Genomic DNA, 22,946 nt, shown 5'->3' on the forward strand with positions numbered 1-22,946 from the left:
CCTGTGGATTCTGTACCTCGCTACGCTGAACCTGCCTCAAGATCCGGATAATGCGGACCTCGAGGGTGTCCATATTTCTCACCTGGAGCATGCAGACGACATGGTTATCATGTCGCGCACACCAATTGGACTGCAGAGACACCTCGGTGAGTTGGAACAGTGGTGCTATAATAACTTCCTTGCACTGGATACAAAGAAAACAAAAGTCATGATATTTGGGAAATTGCCTCGACAACGACCGTCTTTCATGATACGGGGGATACACTTGGAAATTGTGGGTATGTATAAATATGTGGGGGTTCACTTCAACTCGACAACACGCTAACGGCACTAAAAACTACTACTGGGTGCAGCAAAACACACTCCAAGCATGAAGTGCGCAAAACCAAACCCAACACTAGCAATTAGCGTAGTTGATTTGTGGAGGTCGGTACCAATGGACGCTCTCAGCAAGGTTCACTGAGAACTCTAAGATAGGACTTCAAAGGTGGGGCTTTATATGGTTCAAAACAAATTTAAATTCTGTGTTCACAAGTCAAAATGACAAAGGCTTTCTACAAAGTTCACTACTTCGAGGAGGTGTTCAATTCTTTCTAAGTTCAAATAGAACTATCAAATTCAATTCAAATTCGAGTCAAAGCGACTCTACAAGCTCAAAGTTTCCAAGTACCAAAGTGGCAACAAATTCAAATCAAATTCAAAGTTCAAATCTAATCTTTTCCAAATACAAACACCAACTTCGAAGAAGTGGGGCAAAGTATGAGCCAGAGTCCCCTAGTGAAAGCACTTAGGCTTCTGTTGTAGGTTACTGGGGAAAATACTGCTGCTACCACCCTTCCTTATATACACTTTTTCGAATAAATAATAATCAAAAGTCAAAGATATGGTAAAAAGTCGAAAATATAGAGAAATCCCTTTCAGAGATACCAAAGTACCCTTAATCAGGTATAGTACATGTCAATTAGATATAAAACTGTCCAGAATATAGTACTCCTTATTTCTTTTCCTCATATTTTCTTTATTCCTGTTCCGAGTCGGATATCTTTGACATTTGCATGTGGATACATCCTGACCCCTTTTTGTTTCCAAGGCGAGTCCCCATGTGCTCCCTTGTTCTCTCTTGTTCTATCCAATCTGGAATAGTCCAAAACTGCTCGATCTACATTCCAGGGATCGTTCCTATGGTTCTTTCCTGGTAGAATATCCTTTCTGACCGGACATCGTCGACATCTGCCCCTTTTCTTGTTTCCAGCTGTAAGTTACAACCACCGGCATTGTTTCTGTTCCTTAAGTCCGAAGTGGACTTTAGATAGTTACATCCATCCGATTGTTACTTCCAGATGTACTTCTAAGAGTTGTTTCCGTCTTTTCAACCAATATTGAAGAAATCAAAAAATTGCTAGTAAAATCAAGTGTCCCCATGTTTGCTACAAGTATTTGCGAGTGAGACAAGGCCTATGCAAATGAACCAAGGTTTTTAAAAGGCTGCTTCATCGGTTCCTACAGGTTTCGGAACATCGAAGACTCTCGTCTATAAGGTAATTTGTACTTTTCATACTTCGGATAACCCGCAAATAGACCCATGCTTTGACTAGCAGCTTGGGCTTGCTCTAATCCTCATATTATGTTCCCATTTTGATTATATTATATATAAAAATGTTAAAAATGCGTTTATTTAGGTACTAGTAGAGTATATCCGCGATAGCGCGACATGTTCGCCGACTTCTACAGCGCCAAAGCAAAGTCAGCGGTTGCGTCGGCACAAGGAATCCTGGGAACAGACAGACTGGTCGGGCAACATCGTCTGCCTCTGACAGTTGTTCGCAACCTTTATATGGCACTAGTTGACTGCCATCTGATTAATGGTTGTGAGGTGGCACTGGATGTCAGGAACATGGGCCCACAGATGCTGGTCAATATTCAGATCAATTTCCTCTGACAATTGCTTGGCCTTGGGAGTCAATCCATTGTATCAGTCTTGTACACAGAAACGGCTTTGTACCCTATTCGACATCGTCGGCTTTTGCTTGCATTGAGGTATCTACAATATCTTGTTGAATGCCCACTGCCGCCGAATAGTGCAGCTCACCTGACAACATTGGCGCTGTGTGCAGGTGACCATCTGCGTATGGCAGGAAAGACTTTGTGGTTGACGGATCTGGACTGTGTCGTTTCCGCTGTACTGACCGCGTCTGGGTTGCCTCTTCGTTTACCGTCAATGGTGGACTGCTCCAAGGTTACGATCAATGACTTGATCAAGAATGTGAGGGCAAATACTTGCAGGAACTTACAGCAAGATATCGATCGCTTCTCTCGACTGGCACTTATCCGCAATCGCCTGGATCCTCTGGCACCCAACAGCGACAATCAACCAAGATTCCATGCCCTCTACCTTCACCATTATTTGACCAATATCCCTAATTATAAACACCGCATTTCTCTTACACGACTCTTGTTGGGCGGGTGAGTGCCTTGCGTCTTCAAGGCAGCGCCGGCATGTACTGCGAGACCTGCAGAGGATGCTGGATCCTTACTGTGTCGTGCATGTAATGCTCAACTGGAGACTCCTGAGCATGTCATGTTGGCTTGCTTGGCGGCGGACGTTGAATTATTGACACTGCGTTCAACATTTATCTCGTCTCTGCCCCAACTGCGACAATGTGACGTACTGTTGACAGAGACACAGGCATTTAACTTTTTGAAGGAATGTATCTCTGCCTGGGATTTAGTTGTGCCTACGGCGAAATTTGTGTATCACGTTGTTCACTTGTGGCAGCGTAGGCAATTGGAGGGTTTTTTGTGGTTTGCAGAGGATGCAGATGACAGCAGGGAGGGCAGTGTGGAGGAAGAATTTGCCAGTGTCGACAGCGACAGCGACAGTGATGTGGACTCTGTATCATGTTTTGGAAATCACCGCACCAACGACGACGGGATTTATCAACCCTTGCAATTTAGTGTTCTCGACTCCCGATAACGATGACGACTGTCCATACACTTAACTATTAGTACTACAGTACACCCGTTAGTGTAGAGTAGTATGAGGCTGCTGGACTCCCTATGGTCTACTGCCTCCAAAGAGGGGTGAGCTTGCTCTAGGGGTGGTCTAGTAGTTCCGGCGGTTCCCATGTGGGACCATGCTGCATAATCTATCTATCTATCTATCTCACCCTCAGATTCAGGCATGAGGTCTATGCCTGCCTTATCGATACAAGCCTTCTTAGCAGGCTTTGCTTCAATCTATGGAAAGATTAGAAATGATTATATGAAACGAATAACGTGATCTACGGACCTCTTTCTTCTTGGAAATGCGAATTTTCATAGGGTCTTTACCTTTGGTGGCGTCCTTCATCTTGAAGTTGTCATTCTGGTAATAGGATTGAGCCGTAGATAGCTTTAGAACGAACTGGAGTGCTTACTTTAGTGTTTGCTTCCTCAGTATCAGAGATTTCGATAGTAGCTTCGTTGCAAGAAGAGCTAGCTCCCTACAGCGAAGTCAATATTGAAAATTAGAAAGAATAACAAAATAAGAGCTTACATTCTTGCACTTGATAGCAGTAGCCTTGTTGTGCACAGCACACATCTCAATATAGAAGGACTTGGCCTTTGCAAAGTCAACGCTTTTATCAAGGGAGAACTGTTCGATGTTGGTGGTGACCATCTCGACGACGTTGTGATAAAGATCAAATGCAACATCGTCTTTGGCAGACTGGTAGCTCTGGAGCTTGGTCTGAACCTATGGCAGAAGCATTACAATGAAACAGAGATGAAAGAGCGGTGCTGAGCGTACCACAATGTCGAGAAGCTGTTTGGTGAACAGCTCGGCGGACAGCTTGTTAGCGTAGGGACGCAACTGGCTGACTTGTTCAACAATCGGAGCAGCGCGTTCAACCCAGATTTTGGTGGGAACAAATTCGCTATGAGTGGACATGTTTAAATTGAGATGAGAATGTAAGAGTTGAGAATTGGTTACTACGAATGCTGGTAGAGCTGGGTAGTGAAGAACTGACTATCTACGGTCAACCTTTTATACCTTTTACGCTCTACTATCCAGCCGTAGATGACTTTCTCTACCTTATGGTCCTAAAGGACTCCCGGATCCAACATCTAGTCAACAGGAGTTGACTGCTCATTTGTTTGGGGGAGAGGTACCTTAGGTTCCTGAAAATTTGACCATAGATTCAAGTTTTGCGATTGGGACATCTACATGAACATACTGATATCCCTACGGATCCTGAAAAGATAACCATCGCTTAAGAAAAACCTATAAGTGAGAACCTATGTGAGAGATGCATAGTGATTAGAATGATTGAACAATGTGCTACGGATCGATTCATCTAACTCCGAGCATAGAGATATGTGAGCTATAGCCAATGAGACTTTAACTTGACAAGTGGAGTTTCAGGTTGAGCTTATTAGAACTTAGTTCACACTGTATACAAATCAAACAAATTTTGATTGAAATACAAAATGTGAAATTAGAAATACACAAAAAGAATTTAAGCACAGTAGTGTGTGCCAAAAGATACAAGATATGAGGACTACAAGTCCACTACAAGAAAGTCAAGAAGAGCTACAATAAATGGGAGCTATTGATACAAACAAGAAATAAGAAATGATAGATAGGCAGATACAGTCTGTCCTTGAACAAGAATGAAAAATAAAAAGAAAGAGATCAGGAACTTACTAAGAGACTGCTGTAGTTCCTGAACTCCTTGAGCATCTCTGGTTCCTCAGTAACCTTAGCGATCAAGTGATTGTTCAGGCTACTAAACCAAAGGTGTACCCACTGAAGTTGTGACTCCAACACATCAATGATAATCAGTGAGGGGAGTAGGGCTCAGCCTCTACAGCTTTCCCTTTGCCTTTATCTTATCAGGACGGCATTTGAATGTTTCTACAGCGTCGCTAATGGGCAAAGTATACCACTCAAGAGTCAACCTAATATCAGAGCTACGGGAGTAGCACCAACACCAAATCAACCCAAAAACTAGTAAACCTCTGTGTAAAGTCTATCAATAACTCTACACACCAGGAAAGATTGCAAGGGTGGACTGCTTGGTAAAGGTTATGCACAAGATTACAGTCTCAATATTGTATGAAGGTCTTATAAAATCAATATGTAACTACAAGTGTAAAAACACCACAGCTGTGGGGTTTCTAGGGTTTCTAGGGGTTCTATTTATTGTCTAGTGGACTAAGTGGGACTATGAATTTCGTCTACAGTAAGACTAATTCGAACGATTGGAGACTATTGTCCTCGATGGACATGAAAACTAAGTCCTCGGCGGACACAAATGCTAAGACCCTTGACGGATCACAAAACAGTAATCAAGACCTTGGCAGCCTACAGATGGATAGTTCTCAAGTTTGATCTTGATGGTCTCGTATAGTTCAAATCAAATCTTATCGTATCACTGCACAATGACAGGGCAAATCTCTCTATTGGGTGTCAAGAGCAGTTACTCACGGTATCGCGATATAAATCGGAAAAGACCTTAAAGATGTATATTTGTACAATTTTAACACTTATGAGTTATAAATTATGGGATTAATAGGACTAGAGTAAGCCCGCACTTCTAGTTAAAGCATGAGCCTCTACAAGAGACTTTATCTGTACAAAATGTACAAAATTAGGAAAGATGAGAGACTTCACTGAAGTTCAGAAAACTGTATGAACTTCGGGAAGCAGCTGTTTAAAAACCTTCGTTCTTTTATTGAAAGGCCTCGTCTTACTCCTGGAATGCTCATAGCGAACATAGGGATTTCATTAAACACTTTATTGAAACTTCAACAAAGTCTGGTTGGACTGCTCGGATATATGAAATTCTCGGATATAGAAATCCAAACAAGGATAAAGGAAGGAATATCCAATTCTCACGAACAGAAAATGGAAGAATAGGAATTTCTTGGAAAACCAAGGAAACACAGACTTCAGCGAAGTGCACATGGTATTTGATTTCAAGAGAGAAACCTTGGGGACAGGGCCTAGGATCAAGGCTAGATCTTCTCCAAAAAGGAATAGAACAGGAACATGAAGAATGGATACGCCTGAAACAGGGACTCATTCCCTAGGAAAAACAGGAGAATGCAGATATGTCGGGTACTTTGGCAAAGTCAAGTCCCTACATTGCAACCAGGAAACAAGGAACAGATATTCAGTTTAATATTCAATTTGGCACTTCAGCACATAAAACTCTTGTATTATACCCAATTAAGTGAGTTTCTGTTCGACTGAAAGGGATTTCATTATTATTTACCAGTTTCACACACATTTTGGACTTTTACTATTATTTATTAGAAAAACCATATATAAGGAGGGCAGGAAAGAGGGATTTTCCCCAGCAACCTACGAGAGGAGACACAGTTCACCTACTAGGATTCACTTGAGATTTGACCTTTGCCCCAGTCCTCACTGAAGTTGGTGTTCTGTGTTTGGAAAGATAGATTAGATTATTGCAATTGAATTTGGTATTGACATATTGTCTTGAAATTGAACTCTGGATATTGAAGTCAATTTGGACTTATATTGAATTTGGATTACTATTGTCTAGTTTGGATATTGAACTTGGAACCGAACTTTGGCAAAGACTTGTAAAAGCTTTGTTGAAAAAAGTCAGATATCGAATTTTGGGATTTGTGAATCATATTGTCACTCTTGTAGTTAAAGAACCTTGATTGAAACTACTATAAAACCGAAGACCCCACATATTCAATCTTTCTTGGTGCCTCTTAGTGAAAACTAAAGCCTTAAGAATACTGACCTCCACCCCTTACACTTGTGTATACTCTTCTTGGTGTGGTTTTGGTTTGCGCACTTCGTGCTTGAGGTGTGTTTGCTAGCCATATTTAGTGGTGTTACACAGTGTTATTATCTGGTGACCACCGCAGGGGGTGGTATTACTAGGAAAGAAAGAATTCTTGAAACCGTACACTTCGCAGAAGTTAGCTTCTAAGAAGTACAATTGTTCATTTGGTTGAGATCAAACCGAAGTACTTGTCAAAATTGCACCCAGATCTAAGAAATCAGATAAGGGAAAAGCAGTTAGCACTTTGCGAACGAGATCAACGCAGACTTCGAGCACTGCAGGAAACTTAGAATTGACCAAACATCGTATTTCTAAGATCCAACAGGAACAAGAATTAGAAAAGCAAGTAGCTCTTCTAAAGGAAAATATACAATTGCAACAAGAGATTAATAGTCTCAGACTTGCTTCATTAAGGGATAGAGCCTTAGCAACTACTTCGGCTGTATCTATTTTTGAAAGAATAAGGAACTTCAGTGAAGAAACTGAAGATCCAGAAAACTCTTCATCACAAGTTAGAGAAGGAACACCGGAACCACCGGTACCTCCAGCGAATACTCCAGTTTCAGAACCGGAAGATATTTTGGATCCTTTTCAATCTTTTGAGAGAGACTTAGATTTTGATATTGAATTATTGAGTAGAGCTAATATGGCAAACTCAGTAAATACGGAAGGACCAGAACCACAGGAAAATGTGGTTTGACCAGTGAAACAGTCATGGATGGACCTCACAGCGGAAGCTAGGGAGGTCTTGAAAGGAGACAAACATAAGATGAGATTACAGGTCTTTAGTAAAGACCGTCCGGAAACGTTTGAAGCTTGGTTGACTGCGCTAGAAGATTATTTTTGATGGAATAATATCGAGAATGATGAGGCGAAGATCAACATCGCAATGACACAGATGGATCTGACCACCCGAGAGTTGCTCGAAGATGTTATTGCCTCTGCAAGAGGTTACGACTGGGAGCTTTTCAAGGATGAGTTGCTTCAAGAATTTCCTGAAGTGCAGGATAGGAAGATCGGCTCAAGGGAGCGTCTTCTTGCTGTCTGTGAACGAGCAAAGTACATTCCGTTTGGTCATACGTCGAAGTTAGTGGCATTTAATAGAGAATTCAACTTAGAAGCTAAAAAGTTGAAGAATACCATGCCCCCGCTGACCATGAATATTGACTTAGTCTCGTATTATTTGAATATGTTGGAACCAAGATTTGTGGACGAGATTAGAAAGCATTTAGTAGCGAAAGCTATGTCTGAAATGCGAAGGGACACTGACATTCAAGAAAAACTCAAGAAGTGTCAGGACCCTTGGACAATCAATGAAGTCCAGGAAGCTGCAATTACGATGTCAGCTACCATGGTTCAAAGTGTTTATGCACCAGGACTTGGAGTTTCAAGTAGAGATACTTATTCAGGTGTCTCCCCGGAAGGCCTAAATAGACTTCATGGTGTAAAACAAACAGTGGATCAGTATGTTCGTCCTCCGGTGCCAGAGACACAGGATAGAAAAATAAAGGATGAATGGGAACACAAAGTATCGGTATCAATGGATACCTACAATGTGAAACTTCGCGAACTTGGACACCAAGTTTCTGAGCAGAGTAAAGCAACCGAAAATACCAATCAGTTACTTCTCGAAGTCATGAAGTTAGTGAAAGTGGGTGCAAATAATGGTAACCAGAGTAGTGGAAACCAGTACCAGCGACCTTGCGATTGACCAGATCGGCCATGCAATAATAACGAGACTTCAGCAAAGTCCAACTGGCTGGATGATCTTCAGTGTTGGTTCTGTAGCAAAGAAGGGCATATCGTGAGGGACTGTCCAGAGCAAGCGAAGTTGCTGGAAAATGGAATTTTGAAATAAAATTCCGAAGGAAAGATTGAGTTGAAGGACGGGAGTAGACTTCCATTTGTAAATGTGAAGGAACCCGGTCCTACTCGTGCAGAGAGAGTGTTGGCAATTGCCAAAGAAAGAGGATGGCTGGCTGCAAGCTCTGCAGCAGCTCAAAGTATGTTGTATGAAGTAGAAGAAGAACCGACCATAGTGAACAGTTTTCAGTATGCATTAGAAGAAACGTTGAAAGAAATTGGAAGCGATGAGTCGCACGCGTTGGCAGTTCTTATGAAGAAATTGAATGGGTCAAAAAACTAGGAGATCCGATGAAAGGGCAGGATAGAGAGGGCAGGAATGCTAAAGCCTTGAACACCAAAAAGACCCTAGAGGAACCTAGAAAATTGATACTGCAGGTTGTAATAAATACACCTAAGAATTTCGATAGATCCAGATATATAATTCCTCAGATGAGAGAGGAAGAAGAAGAAAATGGAAAGAAAACGGAGACTTCAGTGAAGTTCCCAGATAATGCGCGAATTGAAGAAATCGAGGAAGATGATGTTCCTCAGGAAAGACCATTTGATCGTGTAAAACCGGTCGAAAGAATATTTCAGCTGAGAGACTATGCTCTCCCAAGGAAAGAAGAACTTAAAGAAAATAGTACTTCTAAGGAAAGGGTAGTTTCTACTTGCGCTGAAGAGATTAGAAAGGCTGTAAGGCCTAAGGAATCATTATCCAAAACGGATTGGAAGTCGGTAGAACAGAAAGCAGTCGATAGTATTGCAGAAAAGATTTTGCAGAAAGAAGTTGAAATTTTGGCAGAGCATGCTATTAAAGCCTCTCCGGAATTACAAAAAGCTTTGATGCGGAAGATTAGGAACCAAAGGCTTCCTAGAAGAAATGCAAATGCGTTCTTTAAAGAAGCTGGAACGGAAGAAAAGCTCGGACAAGACGTTTTGTCAGGCTTCAGTGAAGATACCAAATTTATTGATATCGAAGATGTTGAAGTCGCACAGACTTTCGAGATTTTGGAGGAGCCCTGAGGCCATCTTAAAGAAGGCTCAGTGGTGCACAAAGACGCTGTAGAACAATATATCAGCGACCTACCTCCGGAAGATAGAAAGAAAGTGATAATCGTCGCAAGGGTTATGGATACCCTCCGATGCATTTTCCCTGAGATAAATGGTTCTAAGGAAGAAGTTGAAGCCGTCACTGATGGCGGATCACAGATAGTTGCAATTGATATGGTTGTAGCTGTCGGACTTGGTCTGACATCAGATCCAGAATCCGATATTTTGATACAATCGGCTAATGGCCAACTTCAAAGAACTAAAGGGTTAGCTAGAAATGTGCCCTTCCGGTTTGGAGAAATTACGGTCTATCTCCAGCTTCACGTTGTTGAGGAAGCGCCGTATCAAGTATTATTGGGTAGACTGTTTGATGCCTTGACCAATTCGAGTATTCAGAATTTCCTGGATGGAGATCAACATATTATTGCCACTTGTCCTAATACTGGCGTGAAATGTACGATCCCTACTTACCTGAGAGGCGGTGGAAAACGAATCCGTCTGAAAGTAAGGGAACCGGCACTGAAATCCGAAGATGCGGTTTCCGCGAAGTCCAGAAAAGAATATGAAAATGACGAAAAGTCGGAAACATTAAATTTTCAGTTAGCCTTGAGGAATTGCTAGGTGATCAAGGAGAGGTTGCTGTTAGTTTTATATTTTCCGAGGATAAAAACATAAAAATAGAAGGATATAAATTGCCAGACTCTCACCACTTCGGAGAAGAAGAGTTGGTGGAAGCTTTCATATTGGCTAATGCAGCTAATTTTGAAGATCAGATTGCATCTCAGAAAGTCCAGGATTTTCAGAGAGCAAAGGAAGAAAAAGGATACGCCATATAGTGTATGGCGAGATAACATAGACTTTGACTGTGGAAATCTCGATTCTCATGGCTCCGAAGACTTCAGCGAAGTTGAAGTTAAAGAAAAAGGCGTTGATAAAACAGTCCCTAACTTAAATTCGGAAAAGGTCTCAGTCTATGGAAAGTATAAACCAGTGCATTTGAAGGGTAGACCTCAACTTGCATCAATGCCAGAAGAATTTCGGGTTCAAAGGAATATTACTGGAGATCCGTTGGCAGAACTGCCTAAGTTATCCACAAATCCACCTGAATATTCACCAGGCAAAAGATATACAAAGGAAAGAAAAGATGGCATAGACAAGAATCATTCAGAAGATTTCTTGTGGCCAGAAGAAAGAAAATTGTTGCATCATTTTATGCTCACTCAAGAGAAAGGTTTTGCTTGGACAGCAGAAGAAGGAGGAAATTTCAGAACTGATTTCTTCCCTCCTGTAAAGTTTCCAGTATTGCCTGGCATTTATGAAGAAGTGTGTAACATTTTGAAAGATAAGATAGCAGCTGGTGTTTACGAACCCACTACTTCCTCTTATTGGTCCAGATGGTTTATGGTTTTAAAGAAAGATGGAAAAAGCCTTCACTTAGTTCATAGTCTTGAGGCTTTGAACAGAGTTATGATTCAACACTCAGGTATTCCGCCTGGAACTGCAGAAATCGCGTCTAGCTTTTCAGGAAGGGCATGTTTAGGCATGTTGGATATTTGGGTTGGATATGATGAAAGGTTAATAGATGAGAAGTCTAGGGACTATACTACATTCCAGACTCCTTTTGGTCCCTATCGATTGGTTAAATTGCCAATGGGTTGGACTAATTATGTACCTATCTTTCATGAAGATGTTTCATATATCTTTAGAGATGAAATACCTCATATAACAAGACCATATATCAATGATGTTCCTATCAGAGGACCAGCCACAAGATATGAAACTTCAGATGGTTCATTTGAAACCATCCCAGAAAATAAAGGAATAAGAAGATTTGTATGGGAACATTTTCAGAATGTAAACCGGATAGTTCAGCATATGAAGTATGTTGGAGGCACCTTTTCAGGACCAAAAGCGTACTTGTGTGTATCAGAGGGTTTAGTAGTAGGGCACAGAGTGTCCTATGAAGGAGAAAAACCAGTAGAAAAGTTAGCGGAAGTGATCCTGTCTTGGGACCCAGCTAACTTTGAGAATAAAATACATATCAAGTCTTTCTTGGGCACTGCTGGACAGATGTGGATGTTCATTAAAGACTATGCAAAGATCACTAGGCTGTTGACTAGATTGACAGCGGCGAATGTACCATTTGTCATTGGTGAAGAACAGATTGTTGCAGTTCGCAAAATACAAGAAGGTATTAAGAATGCTCCTGCTCTTAGACCAATTGACTATCTGAACCCAAGTGGAATCACATTAGCAGTGGATACTTCATGGCATGCTGTGGGATTTTATTTGTATCAAGTGGATGAAGAAAATCCTAAGAGGAAGTTCTTCAATTATTTCGGTTCAATTACTCTCAATGAGAGGGAAGCTAGGTTTTCCCAACCAAAGAGAGAACTGTATGGTTTGATGATGGCCCTTAGAGCTACCAAATATCAGACCTTTGGTTGCAGGAATTTAACGGTTGAAACTGATGCTAGACAATCCCAGCAGTGGGCCAAATGCTAGTATCAACCGTTGGATAGAAGAAATAAGGCTTTGGAAATTTACCTTAGTACATATTAAAGGTCTGGTTCATGGACCAGATGGATTGTCAAGACTGCCTCCAGATGGTGGATCTACTGAGAGACCAGAAGGCTGGGAAGACTTCTTAGTAGAGGATGATGGAAAACCTGTTAAATTTTGAATGGGAGAAGGACAGACTGAGTCTCCTTTGGACTTTGAAATTTTCAGAGATGCTATCGATCCTAGATCAGGATATTTGACTGAGGTTGTTAATACCTCTGGATTAGCAAAGGATGTAGAGGATTTTGAAGAAGAACTTCAAGAAGTTCATGATGAAGACAGACTATGGAAATATTATTTCGAGTCTGCGTTCTTCAAGAAAGGAAAAGTAGTGAATAGCTTTTCGCTTAACGAAGTGTTAGTTATTCCACTGGATATTGATGCGGATTGGTCAAGAGACCATCCATATGATGAACTTCACTGAAGTTCAGAAGGATTGAAACAAGATGAAGAAATACCAAAGATTATTCATTGGTTGAGAGACTCTAACTCAGATGTAACATCAGAAATGAGTAGCTCAGAAAAGATGAATTTTATAAGAAGAGCTTTAAAGTTCTTCTTAGATGATGAAGGCAGATTATACTGTAAGCCCTTAGATGATTCAAGTAACCATCAGTTGTTTGTACCAAAGGAAAAGAGAATGTGGATGTTGATGGCAGCTCATGATAACCTTGGACATAAAGGAATGTTTGCTACTAAAGCGCTTATCAAAAAATGCTTTTGGTGGCCACACTTCAAAGAAGATGTTGATTGGTTCGTAAAATCATGTCAGCCTTGTTAGGATAGAAGATTGAACCTCTTAAAAATCCCTCCTGTCCTCACACACACCCCTTCACTATTCCAGAAGATTCATATTGATGTCATTAAAATGACACCAGCTAGTAGAGGTTGCAAAAACATTGTCCACAGACATTGCGCCTTATCAAATTGGTCAGAAGCAAGGGCCATTGCTAGTGAGAATACAAGACAACTGGCAGAATGGTTCTTTGATGATATCTTATGCAGATGGGGAACACCGGAGGAAATCGTTACAGATAACGCTCCTCAGATGATTGCCCTAACCAACTGGTTGCATGATAAGTATGGTGTTCGTGGAATTCGAATTTCGCCTTACAACTCACAAGCCAACGGAAAGATTGAAAGAGCACACTTTGAACTGAGACAGGCCTTAGCGAAAGTGACAAGCGGAAATTTGAACCACTGGTATTACTTCTTGAAGCACATTTTGTGGGCAGATAGAATAACTACTAGAAAAACGTTAGGATGCTCACCATACTTCTTTGTATTGGGTGCGGAACCTATATTGCCACTTGATATTGTAGAAGCTACTTGGTTTGTAAAAATGCCAGAAAGAGTGTGGACCAGAGAAGAACTTATTGGGTATCGTGCGCAAGCGCTCGCTAAGCACCGTACTCATGTTCAAGAAATAGTGGAAAGGATAACAGAAAATAAAAGGAAGAACTTGAGGAAATTTGAACGAGATTATATGCATACCATTAAGCCATATGATTTTAAACCGGGTACGCTTGTACAAGTTCGAAATACTCAAATAGAAAAGAACTTAGATAGAAAGATGTTTCCAAGGTACTTTGGACCATGCATAGTCATAAGAAGAACCAAGGGAGGATCATATATCTTGGCTGAGATGGATGGTACACTCATGAGGGGAAAATATGGCGCTTTCAGAGTGCTCCCACATGTTACACGCTATCAACCCATTGAATTACCAGAAAATATAGACAAACTTATTCATATGTCGAAAGACAAGTTGGATCAGCTTGTAGAAGAAGAAGAAGAAGTCGATTATGGACCTGAAAAGGATTATATCTTTGATAGGGTCCCCAACTTACGAATAAACAAAGAACAATTAGACTTCGCTGAAGTCTGAGAAATCAAACAGTTTTAGTTGGATCGACAAAAGGATCAGATTTATGGGCGCATCAAGCGCTACTAACACGAGTACAAAATTGTCCGACTAAATGTATGGAAGTTTTGTATTTTATAAAGAAAAGAAAGGATATTGTGAAGAGATCTAGGCAGAAACATATCCTCCCTTGGAAGTGGAAGCTACAGACTCTTTAGCCTTGCCTTTGTTGGTGAGGTCCTCTACAATGGACTCAGTATCCATAGAATCGTCAATACCTAACTTCCCAAGACGATGATTGTTGATCTCTTCGAGCTGAGCAAGGCTAGACCTGTACTGGCTATGAGCATGCAAAATGGTGTGCTGAAGGGTGATGATCTCAGTCCTCAAGAAGTTGGCGACGGAAAGGAGCTGTTCAGGATCGTATTTGGACATGTTGGCGAAGGGCAACAACCCTGCAACGTGAAGGACTCGAGCATGACCCTCCTCACAGATGCGAAGTTGTTCTTCGCTGAAGTTAGAAAGATAGAAAAGAAAACTTGACAAGATTAGTGGTGTACCAGGGGTTTCTTCAGTGGTATCAACGATGGGAGTGAGCAAACGAGCCCTCTTGTGGTTAGAGACCGGTAGGACGGAAATTCCATTAGGCCCAGACTATAGCAGAAATTAATAAAAGAATATTGCAAAGTCGATACTTACTTTCTTGCTCTTGGTGATAGTCATTTGTTGAAGGGTCTTGTATTTGCCAGACACCTTCGCTTGCTTGGCCTTGGGTGGTGCATGGATAGAAGCACTGACGCCTTTGGACTTGGACTTGTCAATAAGAAAGGAAATATAATGAAAGATTAAAGAACGTACTTTGGCGCGGACAGGAGCATCAACAATGATCTCCATGTTGTCGTCGGACTTGACGAAAGCATTGGACTTCTAAAAGAAAGGAATAACATATCTGCAGCGAAGTCAATAAAAGACTTACCACGAGATGTTTGGTGGGCTTTGCCTTGTGGTGGAGTTTCTCCTCAGCCTTCTGGCGGAGTTTCTTTTCGTGCTGGTCGCGAGAAACAAGGGCTTCAGCGATAAAAGCTTCATGAGCAGCATAAGATGGAATAGTCGGAACTCCAGGCACAGCCTGAAGTTTCTTGAGTAAGGCAAAGCACTTCTGAACGAAGTCTAATGCTTTGGGATCCTTGCCAATGTGATGGTGCGACATGGAAGTAGACTGCAGTGAAGTTAGCGATTACCGCAGGAAATGGAAAGGTCGATAACATACCAAGCAGCTGGCGATAGAGCGAGCTCCAGCTTCGGCCAGGAAGTGACTCTTGCTATCGAGAAGGTCCTCCATTTGTTTGAGGAACCCTGGCTGGTCGTGAAGGAACTCCACACATCCACTCCAGTTTGGAATCTTGTTAGACATGTTAAACGATGGAAAGAAGGAAAGATTGTTTGATAAGGATGTCCAGAATTTGAGGGACCCTTTTATATGTTCTTGGAGTCAACAGGGGTTGACATTTCTTTCGTTAGGGGGAGAGGACTCCGATTTTTCCATGAAATTTTAAATTTTGAATGCGGATAAATTCGTGAAGTTGCCTCGACAACCTAAGAATGGAATGGAACTATGCTGAAATTCGTGAAGTTGCCTCGGTGACTTAAGAATGTAATGGAAATACTGTGTAGGGAACAGGAATGGAATGTTGGTTGCTTTACACATTTTCAAATTTCAGACAGTTGCTACACTTTAACAAAGGATTGGAATATGATAGATAGGGTCTACAGTTCTAGAGCGAGCTGGTAATTGGAAATACTACATTGAAACCCGTCTATCCTCCCCTATGGAAAGAGCAGAGTAAATTTCGGAGGCTTCAGTGAAGTCTTGGAAAACTCACCTCTTTGGGAGTGTAATTTATACTTCCTGGAAAAGAGTACCTAGCAGTGTTAGGCTCGAAGGTATAGAACCCATAGTACCCATGTTCAGGTAAATAGAGAGCAGAATCAGGGACTAAAGGAAGAAAGAAGTTAACTTCATACACCCAAGCTTCAACGGCTCCGGGTATAGAAGCAACTTCGAGCTTAAGGAATCCAACTCTAGCCATCACGTTACCGAGTCAATTAAACACCTTGCATGAAGTCGGATGGAATCGATGATTATTGAGTGGACCGTGATAGATACGGCCTTGAGCAGGATCAAATAAAAGGATAAATTGGAGGTATGGTCCGTTGTGGCAGATAGCTACTAAGAACTGAAGTTGTATAGCCAACTCAGCTTCTTGCTCAGTAGAAAGAGGAATCCGTTGCACAATGTAATTGTCATCCTGGAAATAAGGAGGACCCCCAATTGGAGGAATAAAATTGACAGGATAGGCGTCTTCAGCGAAGTTAGTGAAATCTTGGATATAAGATAAGAAAACTCACAATGAGCTAGCATGGTGTATAATTGTTCAATAGCCAACCTCATGATAGAAGGAAAGATAGTGTAAAGGAAGGATTTGATCATGGTAACCTCGCCTGGAGACTTCGGCGAAGTTCAGAATAAAGGGGTATTTTATCGGAATTTTCTAAAACAAGTTAGAGGGAAATTTTCTTAATTCACTCCAGAAAGAAAGGAATACAAAAGAGTTTTAAGTGACTCTACCACTGTATACTGAAGTCCGACTACAAGTAGTCTACAAGATACGCAAGAAAGATATATATAGGGCCTGTATAAAGCCAAGAAGTCCTGGTCTCCAAAGACCTCAGCGAAGTCCGATTGAGAGTGACTCTTTGCAAATTGGGTCAGAAAATAGAATAAAGGAAGAAAAGAAGGGCTTACATTCGAGCAGAGAACCAAGTGGATCAGCTGAAGGACTTGGAGCATCAACAACCATAGGGTTGTTAACCTCTTCGTCGTCCTCAACTCAAACCTCCTCTTCGACCGTCTGTTCCTCAAGAACGGTGGCAGAAGTGCTCTCGGCAACTCCGGGAAGTGCCGCAGCCAATCGTAAGTGAAGTGGGGAAAACTGTAAGCAAAGTCAGAATAAAAGAATAAGAAAAGATATTGGAACGTACCTCAGGATGACGAATAGAATATCCGCTCAAATCAACTGAAAAGGTTTCCTGAGTCTTGAGGTTCTGGAACACTGTTTGAGATCCTTGGACGGACACCTCACGAAAGTCTTCGGCGAAGTTGAACTCCAAGGGCCATTCGAAAAGACAACCTAGACCACGGATGGACTCCCTCAAGAGTTGAAGTCCCTCAGCATGTAACTGAAGGTACTCCAACTCAATTTTGGGGTTGGCGGCGATTTGATGAATTTTGGACTCCTTGTCTGTAATACTCTTTCGAGTAAGGAAAAGGGTGTCAGCAAGAGAACAGATAGTTGCTGAGAGTCGGTCGTGAGTCTCGAGAAGCTGGGTCAATTTGACCATGCGCTCATGGAAGTCTAGAAAGAAAGAAAACTTAGAAAGAATAAGGAAAGAAAGATTAAAGACTTACGACCAGGAGTGGGTGCACCCCAAGCTCGAACCTGATCCATCTGAGAAAAGGCCTTGTCTTGAGGAAGGATCCAGTTGCAAAGGTACCGATAAGTCTTGCATCGGGCACATTTGTCGGACTGGCCTACATAGTTGCACTCCACGTGGGCGATAATGCATGTTAAGCATGAAATCCACATCTCCTAGGGAAAGAATAAGTTAGCAAAGGAATAAAGGAACACAAGAGAAAGCTTACCGCTTTCATAGACTGCCCAGACTCCAAAATATCACGGAGGGAGAATGCTTCTCTGCGAGGGACATCGAAGCGATAGGGAATTTCTAAGAAATTAAATTAGAATTCAGAAATAAGATAGGATGGATAAAACTTACCAATGGAGGACCGCGCTAACGGATGCTTGACATCATGCGACTCCTAAGAAATTTGGTTAAGTAGGAAAGAATAAAAACAGATAGGCAAGGACTTACCATGTCCGTACGCCGACGTTGGATATTCTTCTTGGCAGGCAGAGGGCTTATTGAAACAGCCCGGCCTTTGCCCTTCTTGCTGACAGTGATCTTGGATGAAGCAGGAGGAGCCTTGGACAAACCAGCCTAGGAAAATAAAATTAGCCTAAAGAAGGATTTAAAACAGACTAAGGGGATGACTTACCATGGCACTGCACGTGGTCAGACGACCTTCGATGGTCAGAGGAACTGAAGCAGAGGGCTTTTCGTAGTCTTCGCAGATGGTCTGTAAAATAGAATAAGAAAAGGAACAAATGAATAACTAGAGGAATGACTTACAGTGGATCAATGAGAAGGAGCAGGTTTTGGAAGGGGTTTTGGATGAGGCTGGTTCGGAATGATCACCTCTACCCTACCTCTACCTCTGCCCCGCCTGGATCCTCAAGCCCGGCCTCTGTCACGACTCGACCACCTGACGGAGATGCCGAACGCTTTGGCCAATCAATCGACGCCCGAATCCCCGCCCTGAGACGGTTAATTCCCACAGACGTTGGGCAATCAAACTCGAGGCAGGACCAAAGTCCTGGTATCACACTTATCTGGCCAATATGGAGATTTCGGCGAAACTTAATCACACAGCCCTCGTAAATGAGTCACCTTAGCTAATGAATGACTCTGAAGGTACACTCTTGGTGCGCACATTTGAACCTCTCTAGCTTGCCAAAAGCATCATCTGACCTTAATGACTCATTATCACTTGTTCACACTCCAAATGACTAGTATTTAATACATATCATATCTTAAACCTCGGAAAATCAGCCCATGTGCACTCCTTATCTATTTAACGCCTAGTCATATTTATTATATTACACATATAATTTCGCCACCAGATTTACTCGACTCATTACTATACAAATAAGTACATATTCAGTAATGTATAAAAGCTCAGATATTTCAGTTCAAAATCCTCATCCTAGATATTTTTACAACCTCTTCGTAGCTTTACAACTACTCATATATACAACCACTGTAGTAACCTAACTTTGAATTACATTCATTGTGTTAAACTCTACAAACCTCTTAACTACTTATTGTTAGTTAAACTACCTCTAGCCTTGCTAGTCCAACCTCGAAATCCAATTTTCTACTTATAAAGTAGAACTTACAACACTAGTACTTAAGTACTGGAAATCAGTAAAGTGTAATTTGCTTACATTTTGCTTCTAGATCAATCCCTCGCAGAATCCTGCATAATTGAGAACTCGTTAAGTAACTAATACCCTTCTCGAAGGTAAAGTTACAGAGTCCTAACAGCCTCGGTAATGGGCGAAGTATACCACTCAAGAGTCAACCTAATATCAGAGCTACGGGAGTAGCACCAACACCAAATCAACCCAAAAACTAGTAAACCTCCGTGTAAAGTCTATCAATAACTCTACACACCAGGAAAGATTGCAAGGGTGGACTGCTTGGCAAAGGTTACGCACAAGATCACAGTCTCAGTATCGTATGAAGTTCTTATGAAATCAATGTGTAACTGCAAGTGTAAAAACACCACAGCTACGGGATTCTAAGGTTTGTAGGGGCTCTGTTTATTGTCCAGTGGACTAAGTGGGACTATGAATTTCGTCTACGGTAAGACTAATTCAAACGATTGGAGACTATTGCCCTCGACGGACACGAAAACTAAGTCCTCGGCGGACACGAACGCTAAGACCCTCGACGGATCACGAAACAGTAATCAAGACCTCGGCGGCCTATGGACGGATAGTTCTCTAGTTTTGACCTCGACGGTCTCGTATAGTTCAAATCAAATCTTATCGTTTCACTGCACAAAGACAGGGCAAATCTCTCTATTGGGTGTCAAGAGCAGTTACTCACGGGCAACCCACTCAGGACTTTCCTACGCACAGGTAGTACTTCTTTATCTACGGATACATGAGCTGCTTTTATACTACTCTATGCTAGCTTTGTAATCCTATCTCTACTTGGTTCATCTCTAAAAATAATGCACTGTAGCTACGAATCCATGCGGAATCTTATCGCTAGGGACTGCTACATGTGCAGAATCTTGTCTACGGAGCTTTTCCGTATTCGAATCATATGTTTTGGGCCAATCTGGACCGTTCTTCATTCTTGTTTCAGCATGTAGAATGGACCTACATAGGCATACCATATGGTATTTCCTGCCTACGGACCTTATCCTGCATTTCGACATTATCAAATCATATGGACTTTGTGTGTCCAAGTAGTTCCAGCATATGGATCCAGAGTTCCGAATCGCCGTAGCACCTGAACAGCGCGGACTCCGAGATCCGTTGTTCATTCCTGCCTAGTTCCTAGGTACTCTATCTGTGATCTGGGATCTGTATCATGTCTTTTTGTCTTTTCCTCAGATCGGGACTCGATCTACGGTCATATCAAATTTCTCCTAGTCTGTGTGGTCCTATGTCCGATTTCTTGTCAACTAAATCCCCCGTAGAAGTAGGTACTCCTAGTATGAAGGTCTTTTGACTTTGTTAAGTTCTGCTACAAACGGTTCTGTGAAGACTACAAGTCTTCTAATAGTACAATCCCTTGATATGCCAGTGCATAGTAGAATGTAGAGAGTAGAACTTGGTGAATTACTGCTTAAGTCCTCTGCTCATAGTGTTCTACAGGTTTTGAATGGTCATACAGTTTTCTGACATGATCTACGGCTCTCTCTAACTGGTCTAGCTGTGCCTATGGCACATCCTACTAGCGGCACTAGCTTTAACTAGCAATTCGGGCTCACTCTAGTTCTTAATACGATAAATATCGCTCCGTAGCACTGTTTAAAGTGCAAAAAGAACCGTGTAGCATAGTCAACTAAGTCGCATTATCTCCCCCAAACAAAAGAGGACTGTCCCCAGTCCATCTACGGACCGAGCACAACTTCATCTTCTATCGTTTGAATTGATCTACGGTTTTTTCATTTGGTAGTTCTACTAAAAGCCTTCAAAATGGCCCGTAGATCTACTCAATCTTATCTACGGTATACACTCTAGCGTACAACCGTCAAGTCTCTGACTTAGAGAAATTTTGAGCTCAAGCTCTACGCTGACCAGCGCTAATGTTCCCAAAAAGGAAATGTTCCGACATCAAAATGATTTTCCCACGCCAGAACTCCTATGATGCAATGTTCCGTCGTTAATTACTTCCATCATTTCTTAATTATGGCCTCATCATTCCGTAGATGATTTCAACAGCCTCGAGGCTTTAATTTCCGTAGATCTGGAATATTCTACAACATTCTACAATGTTCTACGGTCATGTGCTGGTTCATATGTTGGATTTGGCTATAAAAACTGCAGCAGATGGACTTAGCAGAAATTTTCATTCCTCCCTTCTCCCATCTTCTCTACGGTCGCTCTTTGCCGCCGCTCTTCATATCTTCTTTGCCACTGTCCCCAACGTCTTCGAGGTGTGTGTAGACAACCTACGGAGGCTTCGGAGTCTGCTCCGAGGCCTGTAGATTGTTTTTCTTTTCTTGTCTCTTTGCGGTGTCGCATACTAATGTGACGCCGTAGATCACATCCAATGCCATCCAAACAAGATAAAGGGAAAGGGAAAGCCGTAGAGGCTGAGCCCTACATCCCCTCACCGATTATTATTGATGTGTTGGAATCGCAACTTCAGCGGGTACACCTTTGGTTCGGTAGCCTGAACAATCGCTTGATCGCTAAGGTTACTGAGGAACCAGAGATGCTCGAGGAGTTCAGGAACTACAGCAGTCTCTTAGTAAGTTCCTGATCTCTTTCTTTTTATTTTCATTCTTATTTCATCATAGGGGGATCTTCGCCGGCAAACAATCCGCTTGTCACCTGCTGGCTGGATATCGCCTGCTTTCTCCATGTTAGCTACGGCTTCCGAGCTGGCCGATCGGTGGCAGGTCCCATACAACAACTGGATGTTCGATGAAGAAGATCGAACAGCTCTGATCGAAGTTTTCGGCGTAAGTCTTCATTTTCTTATCTTTTTATCAAAATCTAATTCATTTTTCTGGTAGAGGTTTGACTTTGATCAAGACTTGCCGCCTTTCTACTTGCCAAATGCTCCCAGATCTGAGCCTCTCCCCACGGTACATATCTTTTCCCACTGAAGAACCCAAGCTAAGATTTCTGGCCATAGCCTCTTCGCTCAATTCCTGCCGCTGCTAGGGTAGCTTCGAGCTCCCGGGCCGCTACGGGTTCGTCCCTGGCGATTAATGCTCCTGGTGTGTCCAGGGCAGAAGGCAGTTCCTCTCTCCTGGTTGCTGGACCGTCCAAACCAGCTCAAAAGCGCAAGGTAAGGTTTATTTTCGTATCTTTTATCATTCTGACCATCATTTCTAGGCTCCGGATTCATCTACGGCAGGCCCTTCACAGCCCAAGCAACCCAAGCCTTCTAAGGCTTTTGTCAAGAGTGTAGCTTTTGAAGAGTCGTCGTCTGAGGAGGGTTCTCCACCTCCTAGGGTGAGTTCTGCCTTCATTTCTTTTCATGTTCCTTTATTAATTTCGGTTTTTAGCCTTATCAGACTCGATCTCGGGTGAAGAAAGCTGCCGTAGCCTCTGATTCCGAGGCTAGGGTGGCTGATCAGTCATCCGAGCCTTTGCCATCCCGAGTCAAGGGGAACCGCAAAGGTCAAGGGTTCGATTCTAATCGCCCTGGAACCTCCATAGACAATCTCTGGACGTCTTCGGCCCCTTCGCATGTCTTTCCTGATCATTGGATCAGAGAAGCTCATAGTGAGTTTCGACTTCTTTTCTTGATTCACTAGATACTGACACCGCAGCATAGATATGGACTTGCAATTTGACTTCAAGGAAGCTACATTGAGCTTCAAGTCGATTGTTGCTGCCGGACGTTCTGTTTCCTTTGTGAGTTTCATCTCATCTATTATG

Source organism: Marasmius oreades, chromosome 9, assembly GCF_018924745.1.
Source record: "Marasmius oreades isolate 03SP1 chromosome 9, whole genome shotgun sequence".
Classification (NCBI taxonomy): Eukaryota; Fungi; Basidiomycota; class Agaricomycetes; order Agaricales; family Marasmiaceae; genus Marasmius; species Marasmius oreades.